This window comes from Tamandua tetradactyla, chromosome 2 (genome assembly GCF_023851605.1).
Source record: "Tamandua tetradactyla isolate mTamTet1 chromosome 2, mTamTet1.pri, whole genome shotgun sequence".
NCBI classification, from domain to species: Eukaryota; Metazoa; Chordata; class Mammalia; order Pilosa; family Myrmecophagidae; genus Tamandua; species Tamandua tetradactyla.
In genome coordinates, this window is record NC_135328.1 from 204,024,850 (window position 1) to 204,038,395 (window position 13,546).

Sequence of the window (13,546 nt, forward strand, 5' to 3'; positions counted from 1 at the left end):
CTTGAACGCCAGCGCTGCATTGAAGCAGGCAGGAGTGTCTAAATCACCAATGCCAATGGCTGCCTCCTACTTGCACCCACCGTGCCCTGGCTCTCTGGGTTCAGACTCCAGTCCCACCATTACCCACTTAGGGCCCTTAGCTGTGGGCTCCTCAGACTCTCCTTTATCTTGTTCCTGGTATTTACCTCTGTCACTTTCCCAGTTTTAGAGTCCAGAGCCTAGATGAGGGTTTCTTCCCTCTGCCTCCCAAATCCCCAAGCCTGGCTAGCACAGGTCACCCGAAGAAGTGGGGGGACGGGGAGAGGCAGATCACACTCATATCACTCTTAGAAAATATCAGCAAAGTGCCCACTTGAAGGCCCCGGAAACTACATAAAGATCCATAGAAAGAGGCCCCAGGGGGAGGGTTCAGCTTGAGAACTTTCAAGCAGAGAACTAAGCAAACAAGTCTTGGCCAAGGTTAGCAGAGTCGAGGCAAAGCTTGAGAGGTTTTGTGAAAGGTGCAACCCCAGGGCAGTGAGCGTGAGGGCAGAGAGCCAGTGAGGCCAGGAAGGATGGACAGCAGATATAAAAGGTGACATGTTGTCAAGCTGGCCACTGTGGCATGAAGCGACAGTCCATTGCTCTGCCAAATGCCTTCGAACAGGCTAAACCTCAGATCGGTCCCTCAAAGGGACAAAGGTAGAAGTTATATCCTGCTAGCTTGTCCCATCTCTTACCTCCTACCGGCCAAAATTGGGCCCATGGAGAACTAACTCCCCTGCATGTCTGGGTGGCTCACCTAGCCCTTTTGGGAAGCCACTGCAGAAATTAGGTCCCACATCCCATGGCATGGCACTTCACTGGCATCTGGGAGAAGTGCCGGGAGCCAGAGGTTCTGTGGTTCAGGTCGGGTCTGACCTGGGTGCCTGAACTGGCGTGAGCTACCGAGACGGATTCTACCTTGCAGAATTGGCTGCTTTGCTTCAAACTTTAGGGCAATTAGTTCAATGAAGGCCAAACTATGTTCATTCCTTTGGGAAATCCAGAGAAACTGTGGCATTTCTATTTGCTTTTTCTTTTTTGCAAATCCCATCTTTTATTGATTTATCCTTCCTTCCGCCAGCATGTACATGGATTGACCCTGGCAGTAGATATGCTCAGACGGTGGCCTGTAAATCGGATCTTGTCAACTTGGAATTAGTGTGACTCTGATTAATGTTAATCTCCTGTCTTCTAGGCCCCACGAGGATGGAGGAAGTTCCCATCTGGTTGCTGCCCCATGTCAGGTACGGTACCTGCCACACGGTGGGTGCTGGGCAAACATTTATTCAATCAGCACAATCAAGATGACTCCGATGACCCTTTCAGGTATGTTTTATCTTCAGGCTGGCTGAGCAAGGGTGGGCGCTCCCTTTTTCTCTGCAGCTTCCCACTTTCCCTAGCCTTTCCCTGTGGGGCCTCCTGGCCTCTCAGTCTGGAAGTTACTGAGCTATAAACAGACACTTAAATGAATGAGCTCGGCCTTTAAAGAACCCTTTGAAGAAGGACTGCACCGTGACTAATCGCCCCTTAATTTATTGGTCTGTAAATTTGCATTTTCCTATAATATATTTTTCTTAATGCAGGGCCCTCTCACACCAGGACAAAGGCAATTGTAGCTGCGGTTGAGCGTCCTGTGTAGAAGCTACTGACCTTCTTTTCCAGCACCGGAGTCATCGTTTTCATGTCTAGAACAAGATTTTACAAAGGCAGGGACAAAGACAGTGACAGAGGCAGGCAGGGGGCTGGAGAGGGTGCAGAGAGGGCTGGGGAGGGAAGGAGCTGAGCTGGGCCTGGGATGCAAAGAAGGGGAGGGACAGTGGAGTGCAGGGCGAGGAGAAGGAAGGGGCAGAGGAAATGGCTGGGGCCAGGAGGGGGTGAACAAGGAGAGGGTCTTGGGAGTGCAGGGTTAGGCAGACCAGAGCCCCATCTTTACTCCCGTCTTCGTCGACTTCTCGCAAGTGCACTGGCAGCCCCTTTCACCTCCCCCCTCATCTCTAGTCATTCTTTACCTGGAACCGCAACCCCTTCCCTGCCCCTCCCCCCTCTCACTTCCCTTCCCCCTCCCTTGTCCAGGGGACAGGCTCACAGGATTTATGAGGCTGGCCCCTGCGGAGAGGATCCGGGGATAAATCTCAGCTTATTTAGGAGCGTGATCTACATTTATTGCACTTAATGTGATCTTTAACGTGTCCAAAAGGGGCCCATAAATCCCAGCCTGGACGGCTGCGCCAGCAGGGCCCCTGGAGCCCAGCCCCTCCCCCTTCCCCGGGTGAGCTAGTGTGAGTTCCTGGGTCTGTTGGATCCCTTTTCCTTGGGGCTCCTGCCCTGGCTCAGGAATGAGTGGGTCAGTGCCCTCCTTGAGCCAGCTAAAGCCACACGTCCAAAGCCAGATGCCACACACATGCCCTGCGGTGTGCCCGGGCTCTGCCGAGGCTGGCCCTTCTCTGGGATAGGAAAGAGCTATGCCTTCCGGAACTAAGTTTGAAAAGGCTAGGATTTTTGCAACTAACATAATGCAGGCACAGAGGAGAAAGGTGAGGAGAGCAGAAAGGGAATCTGTTGTAATACTATCCCAGGGCATAAGGCAGAGAGGGACAGATTCTCTGAACACTACGATTACTATCATTTTTATAAAAACGATATGTAACTATAGTGGATAGCATTTTACAGCATATAATACCCATCCTTCCCACTTCACAGAAGAAGAAACAAAGGTTCTGAGAGGCCATGATGCGCCCACGAGATTCACAAGGTTACTGAGCAATAAAGCTGGGCATGGAAGCCAGGACATCTGTCCCTTTTCATAGTCCATGCTGCCCATGTGGGCGGGCACATGTGTGTATCCACCAAGATTACTTGTGATAGGGGCATTGCACACACAGATGCCATGTGGGAGAGCACCTGCAGAATCGTGGGGATTCTGTAGACACGGAGAGGACACTACAAATATGTTCTAATCCTCTTGTCTCCATTTTAACTCCTGGGAAAAAGAAGCTGTGACTTGGGGTTAAGAGCGTGTGCTTGCATATGTGTCTCTGGGGTGTGTAAGTGTGTGTTTGGGGTGGGATGGGGAGATGGTGGGGAGGGACCCTCAGTGAGCCCTGTCTCCTGGTGACGATAAAACTTCCCAGGGTTTGAGATGACTGTCCCAGCTCCTATTTTGCCATATGCTGGCAGCATGCCCCAGCCCCAAGAAACAAATGTGTGTGCACATCTGTTTGCACATGTGTGTACATGTACATATGGGACACAAGGTATGAAGCCCAGGACCCAGCAGGGCTGATGTGATCATCAGGAATGCCACTGGGGGGTTGAGGGTTATATGTTTTCCTTGGGCGAGTTTCTGTAAATGGCGTCGTGTCTGTAAAAAAGCTTTGCAGCTGAGTCTTGTATAAGAAATACCAGGGGGAGAATTAATAGCTGGTGTCCCATTGAATTTAATGGAAAGGTTATAATTCTACAGCGTGTTTTCTAACTCTAATACTAATCTCTATTCATCACAGAAAATTTAAAAAATCGGGAGAGCATAATTTAAACATTTCAAAAATCATTTGTAATCCTGTACAGAGATCACGAAGTTTTAGTTTTCCCAGAGTATATGCAGCCAGACATTATTTTATGTGTATATTTATATTGCTTAATAAAAGTCATCAGACGAATACATTGGGAACGTTCTTGCCTGCCATCCCATATTCTCTTCATTGTGGTCACAGGACACCTTCCATTCTGTGACATGGATGAGTCATACTTTTCCTGCTCAAGCAGACATTCAGGTAATTTCTATTTTCCACTCTTATAAATAATCCTTGAGGCTAATGTCTCAGAGCATTGTGTGATGAGTTCCTTACATTAGATTCCTAGAAGTAGAATCACTGGCTCAAAGTTTATGCACCTTTGAGAGACTTCCAATGACACTTGCTGAATTGCTGGGCAGGTATGGGAGAGTCCGGTTGGTAACAGGAAGGGTTTTGTCTATAAAGGAGGAGTTTGGGAGTGAACCTCTAGGGAACGAGGGGCCAGGGATTATTCCATCCCTTCTGCTGTGGTAGGGGGTGGTAGAGGCAGGGACAGAGATCGCGAGGAAGAGATTCTACCAAGTGGAGTCCTTTGCCGACAACTGACCTGGCCCTCATGCCACCTAGCCCTGTGTGCCTGAGGCCACACCTGCCATCTCAGCACAGCGACAGCTCGGAGCAGGAGCTGAGTCAACCACTGGCAAGCAGGCAAATATTTGTTGAATGGACCCACGACTGTTGAACATTTGAAAGTTTGCTGACTGAACAAATGTTTGTCTAAAAGCACAATTGTTCTTGTTAAAGTCGCTGCTGACTCACAGGCTGTCTCTCCTCCTCTGGGGTCCCTGGACTAGAATCGAAGCTCAGGGCTCACCCCAGCAAAGCTGCCCAAGGGATGTGCACACACTCGAATCAAGTCATCCAGGCTGCGGGGCCTAAGTCCCTGCCTGGCCCAAGCAGCTTCTGGAGGGTAGGCTGGCCTCTGTCATCTCTGCGACTCCAGGATCCAGCACTTCTCCCATCCCTGCTGTGTTTGAGAAGTGTCAGTTCATTGAATAAATGACTCAGCTTTAGCTCCCCGCTCGTTCCAGCTCGACTAACCACTAACTCCCAGTGTGGCCCAGCAGGCTGCTTGGCCTCTACCCTTACATTTTAAATGAGCAGACTGGACTCTTGGTGGTTTTTCATCTTTTTCCTCTAAGGCAGATTGGTTTTTCAAACAAGCGCCACTCCAAAGCCCTGCCTCCCCTCCCTCCAGGGTACCCCTAGGGTTCCGTGGTGGCATGTGGTTTGAGAACCACATAGACGCGTTTGGGTCTGAAGTCCAGACTGTAAACTGAAGGAGCCAGGACTGGAACTCCCTCTGCTCAGCATCAGGAATCTCCCTCAAACACAGAGGATGTGCTCAAGAAACCAAGAGGAAAGAGGCTTTTATAGTCCAAGGGAGAATGTGGACTACTGATAAAAGTGTTGTAACAAATACCCTGCATTGTATAACTGTACTGTGGTTATGCACAAGAAGATTTTTGTTCATAGAAAATTTACACTGAAGTATGAAGGCAACGAGCAGCAAGATGTATGCAGTCTACTCGCAAATAGTTCAGAAAAAAAAAATATATATATATATATAAAGAGACAAAGGGAATGATAATGCAAAAATGGTAAAATATTTCAAAATGATGACTAAGATAAAGATTATATAGGAACGATTTACCCTATTCTTGCAAATTTTCTATTGATTTAAAATTATTTCAAAATAAGAAGTTTTAAAAAATTAATCATTTTCAAACAGTTCGGCAAAAAGAAAAAAAAACTTAAAAAAACTTAAAAATGTGAAAATTCCTTATGAAAACAAAAAATCAAAAAGAAAGGAAAAACCCTAAGGAAAGGGGAGTGAGTGAGTGTCCACAGGCCTGATCAGATTCATCTTTTCCTAAGGGGATAGGCGGATGGTGGGAAACCCTCCCTTGTAAGTCAACTCACTGGTCAGAATTTTGGACTCTCCAAAGCTGGAGCTTGGACTCTTCCTGGAGAGCCTGAAGGGGGCTGGAGTTCACTGTGCCCCGCTGGTGGCATTTTGCAGATGGATTCGAGCTCTAGGGCTGCTGTGTCCTGGGCAGAGGTGGAGGAGGAGGAGGAGGGTGGAGGTACAGAAGGTAAAGGACAGAAAGAGTTGAGGCAGAGGGAGGAGGAGGTGGCAGAGAAGAAAACGGGGGTCAGGGAAGCTGCTGAGGCAGAAGCCGAGTAGCCCCTTGGGGGGCTGCGGATGGTTGAGAGGGCTCAAGAGATGCCTTGGAGGCCTCTCCAGGCCTGAGGGGTTCCAAGGAACAAAATATGCCCCTGGCATGTGCACACGTGCACACGTGCACACACACATGTGCACGCACACACATGCATTCTTGCTCCCACAGGAAAACGCAGCTCCTGACCTCTGTCACAAGGAAACCAAACGTATGGGTCGGTGGGCTCGAGATACAGGCTGTCCCCACCCCTGCCCCAGCCCCAGGGGCTGAGAGGCACCAGCCTGCACAGACCCTCCATCTCTTACTTGCCATCCTGCAATCCATAAGGCTCCAAAGACCAGGGCTTTTTCTGAACTTATGCGTCTGTAAAAGCCAACTTGAACGGTCATGAGGCTATTTATCATCTTGGGTCTCCCCCTTCCTGTGAATAATCACACATTTCGCTGCAGAGATATTAATGTGTTTACATATACATGCTGCCCGGGTCTCACAGGGCTCATTATAAAATCAATGCTCTGGGCACCGGTTACCTTTCTAACATTTGAAACATTCTGAATTCTGAAACATTTGCGACCCCAACAGTTTCTGAGAAGAGACTGTGGACTTGTACCAGGGTGCAGTTGTAGCTTCCAGAAGAGGGGAGTGGACGAGCAAATTACAGCATGCCCGTGTGTGTGTGTGTGTGTGTGTGTGTGTGAAGGCTTGATTTGGGTGCCAATGTCTAGCCATGTGCTAATTTGAGCTCCAGCACCAGGCATCTGGAGGCCGGCTTTAGGTCTTGCTCCCTAAATAGCAGAAGGAGATTTATTTATTTATTTATTTATTTAATGGAGACATCAATATGGCTGGTTGAAAAGAGCAAAGCTCATCCTATACATCTTGAAATTTATAGGTTACACATAGGAGGAAGCGCAGGGAGGGCTGGGTGGGGTTACCCAGCCCTCACTACTTGCCTCCTGGCCCTGTGTCTGGCCTGCTTCTTCTGTCTGTTTGTCCCTGCCAGACTCTGCAACCCCAGCCCCTCGCACTCATTCAAGGACTTCACTTCCACAATTATCCCTGCTCTCTCATTTCCGTTGTCAGGGTTTTCCCCTCTACTCGATTATTCCTATCATCACACAAACAGATTGAGATGTCCCCATAATTGAAAAAAAAAAGGTCCTTTCTGCAAATGCAGCTTGGAGTCCTGAATTGCACAAGACCCTGGAAGGGGAAAAGGGCACTAGTGGATTGTATCAATGCTCATGTCTCAGTCTTGACAAAGTACGGGGGTATTAGAAGACATTAAGCTTAGGGGAAGCTGGGTGAAGGGTATATGGGAACTCTCTATTATCTTTGCGACTTTTCTGTAAATCTGAAACTATTCCAAAATTAAAAGGTTATTTGTGAAAGCCCTCTCTTGTCCCCACATCCACTTCCAGCTATATCCCAATTTTTGCTTCCCATTTCATCAGAACTCTAACCACAACCAACCCCCCCACAAATTGTCCACACTCATTGCCTGTGCATCCTCTCTGCTCATTCTTTTGGGAGCCCACTCCAGTCAGGTCTTCATACCCATCAGTGGAGACCTCACTGAGGTCTCCAAGGACCTGTCACTAAATCCAATAGCCAATTCTCAGTCCTCGCTTTTCTTGCCTCTCAGCAAGATCGTTGATCCTCCCCTCCCTCTTGAAACACTTCCTTGGCTTGGCTTTGGACTCTGCTGTGTCTTGGTTCTCCCCTCACCCCCCCTGGTTCTTCCTTCTCCTTTCCCTTTGCGGGATTTTCCTTAGTCCCCAAATCTCCAAATGTGTTGTAGGGCCCCAGGCTCAGTTATTGAACCATCGACACTCAACCCATGGCTGACCTTATCTAGATCCATGATTTTAAATCCTACCCACCTGCTGTCAACTCCCAAGGGTATGTCCTCAGCCAGGACTGCTGTTCTCTCAAGCTGTGTATCCATCTGCCTTCTTATTGTCTCCACGTGAATGTCCAGTAGGCCTTTACCACTGAACAGGCTCAAACTCCAGCCTGTGAATACCCTTCACCCCAAACTTCTCTTCACCAATCTTTCCCATCACAGCAAAAAGCAACTTCATCCTTCCAGTTGTTCTGGCCCCAAGCCCTGAGGTCACCCTTGACCTCTCTCCCTTATACATCCAGTTGATCAGTGAATACCATCGTCTCTCTCTTCACAATACATCCAAAATCTGACCACTTCTCATCACCTCCTTTGCTGCCATCTTGTCTGCCCACACCATATCATCTCTTGCTTGAATGAATTCAATAACCTCCCCATGGGTCTCTCTGCCTCTGCCATTGCCCCCTTTCATCTATTCTTTTTTTTTTTTTTAATATTTTTATTGACAAATCTTCACATACACAGAGTCCATAAATGGTGTACAATTAATAGCTTACAATATCATCACATAGTTGTTTATTCACTGCCATGATCATTTTTAGAATATTTGCATCACTCCAGAAAAGGAAAAAAGAAAAAACTCATACATTCATACCTCTTACCTCTTCCTCTCATTGACAACTAGTATTTCAATCCACCCAATTTATTTTACTCCTTATCTCCCCTTCATTTATGTTTTTTATCCATATTTTTTTACTTGTCTGTCCATACCCTGGATAAAAGGAGCATCAGACATAAGGTTTTCACAACTACACAGTCACATTGTACAAGTTATATTGCTATCTACAATAATCTTCAAGAATCAAGGCTACTGGAACACAGCTAAACAGTTTCAGGTACTTCCCTCTAGCCATCCTGGACTCTACTCTAGCCACTCCAATACACCATAAATTAAGAAGTGATATCTGTATAATGCATAACAATAATCTCCAGGATAACCTCTTGACTCAGTTTAAAATCTCTCAGCTGCTGAAACTTTATTTATTTATTTATTTATTTATTATTTTTTTGCATGGGCAGGCACTGGGAATGGAGCCCAGGTCTCTGGCATGGCAGGCGACAACTCTGCCTGCTGACCCACCGTGGCCCACCCTGAAACTATTTTATCTCATTTCTCTCTTCCCTCTTTTGGTCAAGAAGTCTTTCTCAATCACATGATGCCAGATTCTGGCTCATCCCAGGAGTCTTGTCCCACGTTGCCAAGGAGAGTTATACCCCTGGGAGTCATGTCCCACGTTGGCCTTTCCATCTATTATTGACACAGCAGCCAGAGAATCTTTTGAAAATATGGCAGATCAGGCTGTCTTCAGTTCAAAACTATCTAATGATTTCCCATTTCATTTATATTAAGTTTCAATTCCTTACAGTTACTGTCAATGTCCTACATGACCTGATAACCTCATTTTTCTAGTCTCACCTCTCACCGTTCACTGCCTTACTCACTCTGCTCTAGCCGCACTGGCCGTCTTCCTGCTCTTCAAATGTGCTGAGCTTTCCTGCCTCAGGGCTTTTGCTGTTTTTTCTCCTTGAAACTCCGTCCTCCCTCACTTTCTTCTAGTCTCTGCTCAAAGTTTACCTTTTCAGTGAGGCCTTCACCAACCACTTTGGAAAATAATAAGATCCCTCTTCTTTCCCCAGTTTAGACTTCTCTGCAGCACTCCTCCTTATGTGATGCCCTATGTCTGTCTCCCTGATCAGACGTCAAGTCCAGAAAACAGGAACTCAATTTTGTTTTCTGCTGGACCTCTACGGCCTAGACTAGGGCCTGGTGGGGAAGAGATTTTTTTTTTTTTTTTAAATCTACTTCAATGACTTTAAGTAAGAAAAATAATTCCTTGCTGGGCTGAATGCCGCGTGCAATATCCTCTGCTAGTACCGGAAGGCCTTGCCTGTGGCCGCATGGGCTAAAGTAGTCTAGCCAGCTGGGCTCTGCGCTTTACCATCTCCCAGCCCACCCCAGGTGACTCCTCCTGCAGGTGTGCATGTGACTGTTGGAGGGTGCATGCATTGGGGTACATGGGAGGTATGTGGAACTTTTGGGTGGCTGCAAAGTCCAGGTGTGCCCATGCTTGCTGGGTGAGCCCCGTGCCTCCCCCAAAGGATCCCTGTGACCTCCTAGGGTGAGAGTGGGTCTGGGATAAAGGCCCATCACTTCTCTTCTCCCCCCCACCCCCCACCTCTCTGGCTGCAAACCCTGGTCAGGCAGGGAAAAGGGCCAAGCCCAGGCCTGGGTTACCAGTGGGACGCTCTCTGAGTTTTGGATGGGGGGCCGCTCCAGGAAAAGCAAGGCTGCCATCCCCTGCCCCTCTCCAGCCAAAGGTCTGGACCACCTACCCCTGCTTCCAGACCCTCCCCGCCACCAGTGTGCGCCCATCTCTCCGTTTTCATCCTGCCTTCATTCTTTGTCTCTGTGCTGCTCCTCCTTGCATTCATTCATCTTCTTCACTCTGCTTTGCTCCCCTGCTGTTTCCTTACCTTTCTTCTAGTCTCCATTTCCGCCCCTTTCTCTGCCTCCATCTCTCTCTAGGTCTCTATGTCTGTCTTCCTATCTCTCTCTGCGACACTTTCTCCTCGAGTCTGTTTTCTCACCTCCTTTCTCAAAGCATGCTTCTGCCAACCTTCCCTCTCCCTCTGTCTGAGGCTCTCTCTCTTTACTTCTCTTGGCCTTTCTCCCTGGTCGGTCTGTCTGTCTGCCTCGCTTGGCTCGTCCCTCCGCCGCGCCTGCCCTCGCTGCCTCGTCTCTCCCTCGCCCGGCCTCGTCTGTCTCTCCGTCACCCTGTCTGTCTCTGCCCCTGCTTTCCGGGAAGGCAGCGGTGATTTACGAGCTGCGGACAGGGCCAGCTGCGGGCGCGGGAGGTCCTGATTACGGTTTCCCGGAGGAAGCAGCCTGCGCGAGGATGGCAGGGTGACAGCGTTTATACAGAGCAGCCCCGGGCTCGGAGCGCGCCTGTCAGCCCCAGACGGATAGAGTGCCGGAGAAGGCCCATTACTTCATTCACACCTCGGAGGGCAAACAATAAAACACTTACACACGGCCCTGACGCGGGCGGGGCAGTGGGGCCTCCCCGCACAACCTTCCCAGCCTGGCCGAGGGTCTGGGCCTCTCTGATGGAAAGGAGTTGGGTGGCGGGGGGGGGGGGGGGGGGGGGGGGGGGGGGGGGTTCAGAGGTGCCCCCCGGGAGGCTCACCAGACCAAACTCCCAGAGAAAGCCCCAGACCTGGCTCCCAGCCCGGCTCTGTGTCCTGGGCCAACCACTTCTCCCTCTCTGGGCCTTAATTTCCTCATCTGAGAAACCAGATAAATGAGTTGGAAAGAATGCATACAAAATAGGGTGGTATCATCAATATTAATTAATAATAATATCATCTTATTACCCTGGGTGGAAAAAGAGCCCAGGATTCTAAACCTGGCCCGGCGAAAGAAAGCATCCGCTGCTCGGGGTGTATATAGGGTGCCGTTTGATTGGCAGGCAACTCTAAGGTTGGTAATGTTTCCTCCTCTTTCTGCCTGTTTTCTGGGGATACCCACACCCCTGCCCTCGCCCCAGGCACCGGTGTCTGTTCTCATGGGGGTGAAAATGACCATCCACAGCTACTTACGTGCAACCCTCCCACAGCCCCCCTGCTGCAAGATGCATTTTACCAAGGAACAAAGCTTTCCATGAAAGGAATGCTCCCCCTCTTGCCCCCAGTGGTGGAATTTCAGGCACTGCCCAGTATGTGGGGAAACTGGGGTGGATATGATTTCACTGACTTGTAGCTGAGCCCGTGTCACTAGAAAATGAAACAGGAACGGAAATACGAATTCTGGCCCACGCACTGCCAGGCGGGCACTGGAACCACAGCCAGCACGGCCATCGCCCCCTACCCCGCCCCTTCCAGGTGCAGGCCCAGGCTGCCATCTGTCCATCCAGTGCTTCATTGGCTCCTCCCAGCAGCCTACAAGGTGGGCATTATGGCCCACATTTCACAGCTGCGGAAACTGAGGCTCAGAGAGATGAAGGTGCTTGCCCAAGGTCATGCAGCTTGTACAGAGAGGAACTGGGGTTGGAACCCAGCTCCAGAGCTCGTGTCTGTCCCCCGGGCTTGGAAGAGCAGTCAGTGTGGGGGGGAGGGGGCTCTGGGGTCAGGGTACCTGTGTCCCAGTGCTGGCTTCCAGCAGCGTCACCTTGGGCACGTGGTCAACCTCTCCTGGGCTCAATTTTCTCACCTGTGGAAAGGGGGAGAATGCTGACCACTTTCTAGGATGCCCATGAGGACTCACTGATATGATGCCTGAAAAGGCTAAGGATAATGCCTGGAGCACACAGTGCACCCACAGTAAACGCAAGGCCCTGATCAAGGCTAACCGTGTCCTTCCCCGGCCTCAGGCCAGCCCCTGCATCCTGCCCCTCCCTCGTCCTTGATCCCCTCTGTTCATCCCTGGTGTCAATTTGACAGCAGTCATTTTAAGAGGCAAGGGGGGGGAAGCTGAGCGTGTGCGAAACAAGGGGTTTGCCCATAAATAGTCTTTTTAAAAATATATTTTCCTGGAGATATCTTCACGCACACACAATCCATCCAAAGTACACAATCAATGGCTCAAAATATCATCACATAGTTGTGTATTCATCACCATGGTCATTTTTAGAACATTTGCATCTCTCTAGGAAAAGAAATAGAAAGGAAAAAAAAAACATATATCCCATACTCCTTACCCCTCCCTCTCATTTTCTACTAGTATTTCAATATGCTTGTTTTTCTTTTTTTTTATACCCTGGATAAAGGGAGCATCAGCCACAAGGTTTTCACAGTTACACAGTCACATTGTAAAAGCTATACAGTTATACAATTTTCTTTAAGGACCAAGGCTACAGGAATACAATTCAACAGTTTCAGGTATTTCCATCTAGCCACTCCAATACACCATAAACTAAAAAGGAGTATCTATATAATGCATAAGAATAACCTCCACGATAACCTTTCAAGTCTGAAGTCTCTCAGCCACTGAAACTTCATTTTCTCATTTCTTCTTTTCCCCTTTTGGCCAAGAAGGTTTTCTCAATCCCTTGATGTCAGGTCCCAGCTCATGTCAGGATTTCTGTCCAATGTTGCCGGGAGAGATTTACATCCGAGAGGCATGTCCCACATAGGGGGGAGGGCAGTGAGTTCACCTGCTGTGTTGACTTAGAGAGAGAGAGGCCACATCTGAGCAACAAAAGAGGTTTTCTGGGGCTGATTCTTAGACATACTTATAGGTAGATTTAGCTTCTCTTTTGGAAGAATAAGTTTCATAGGGGCAAACCCCAAGATCAAGGGCTCAGCCTATTGAACTGGTTGTTCCCATGGCTAGTGAGACTATCAGGAATTCCTCAGATGGGGAAGTTTAATATGTCCTTCTTTCTCCCCAGCCTTCCAAGGGAACTTTGCAAATATGTTTTTATGCTCTGCCCAGATTACTCTGGGATATATCAGGGCATCACACTAACCTGTGCAAACCAACAAGATCTCACTCCTTTGACAAGATTCCGCATAGTTACGGTGTTCAAATAAACTGATCATAAGTGAAATTAGATAATGTACTATCCAAAATATAAATTTTGTGCCAAATTTAGCCTCATACAGAAGTTGAGGTTTTAAAGTATAGATCATATCATCCTTTACCTTGTATTCCGATTTACCTTAGTCTTATCCAGATCAGCTGTGTTCATATCTCTAATTGAAGTCTGATCACTTTTTCAACTTTTTCAATAGTTCCTGTTCGGGGTGCTGCTGACTTTCATAGACTCAGTTCTAAGTCTGAGTCTCAGGTGTCACATAAATATCTGAAGTTTCAGGGAATGACCTGGTGATAACAGCTCAGTATCTCAGAATTTAGA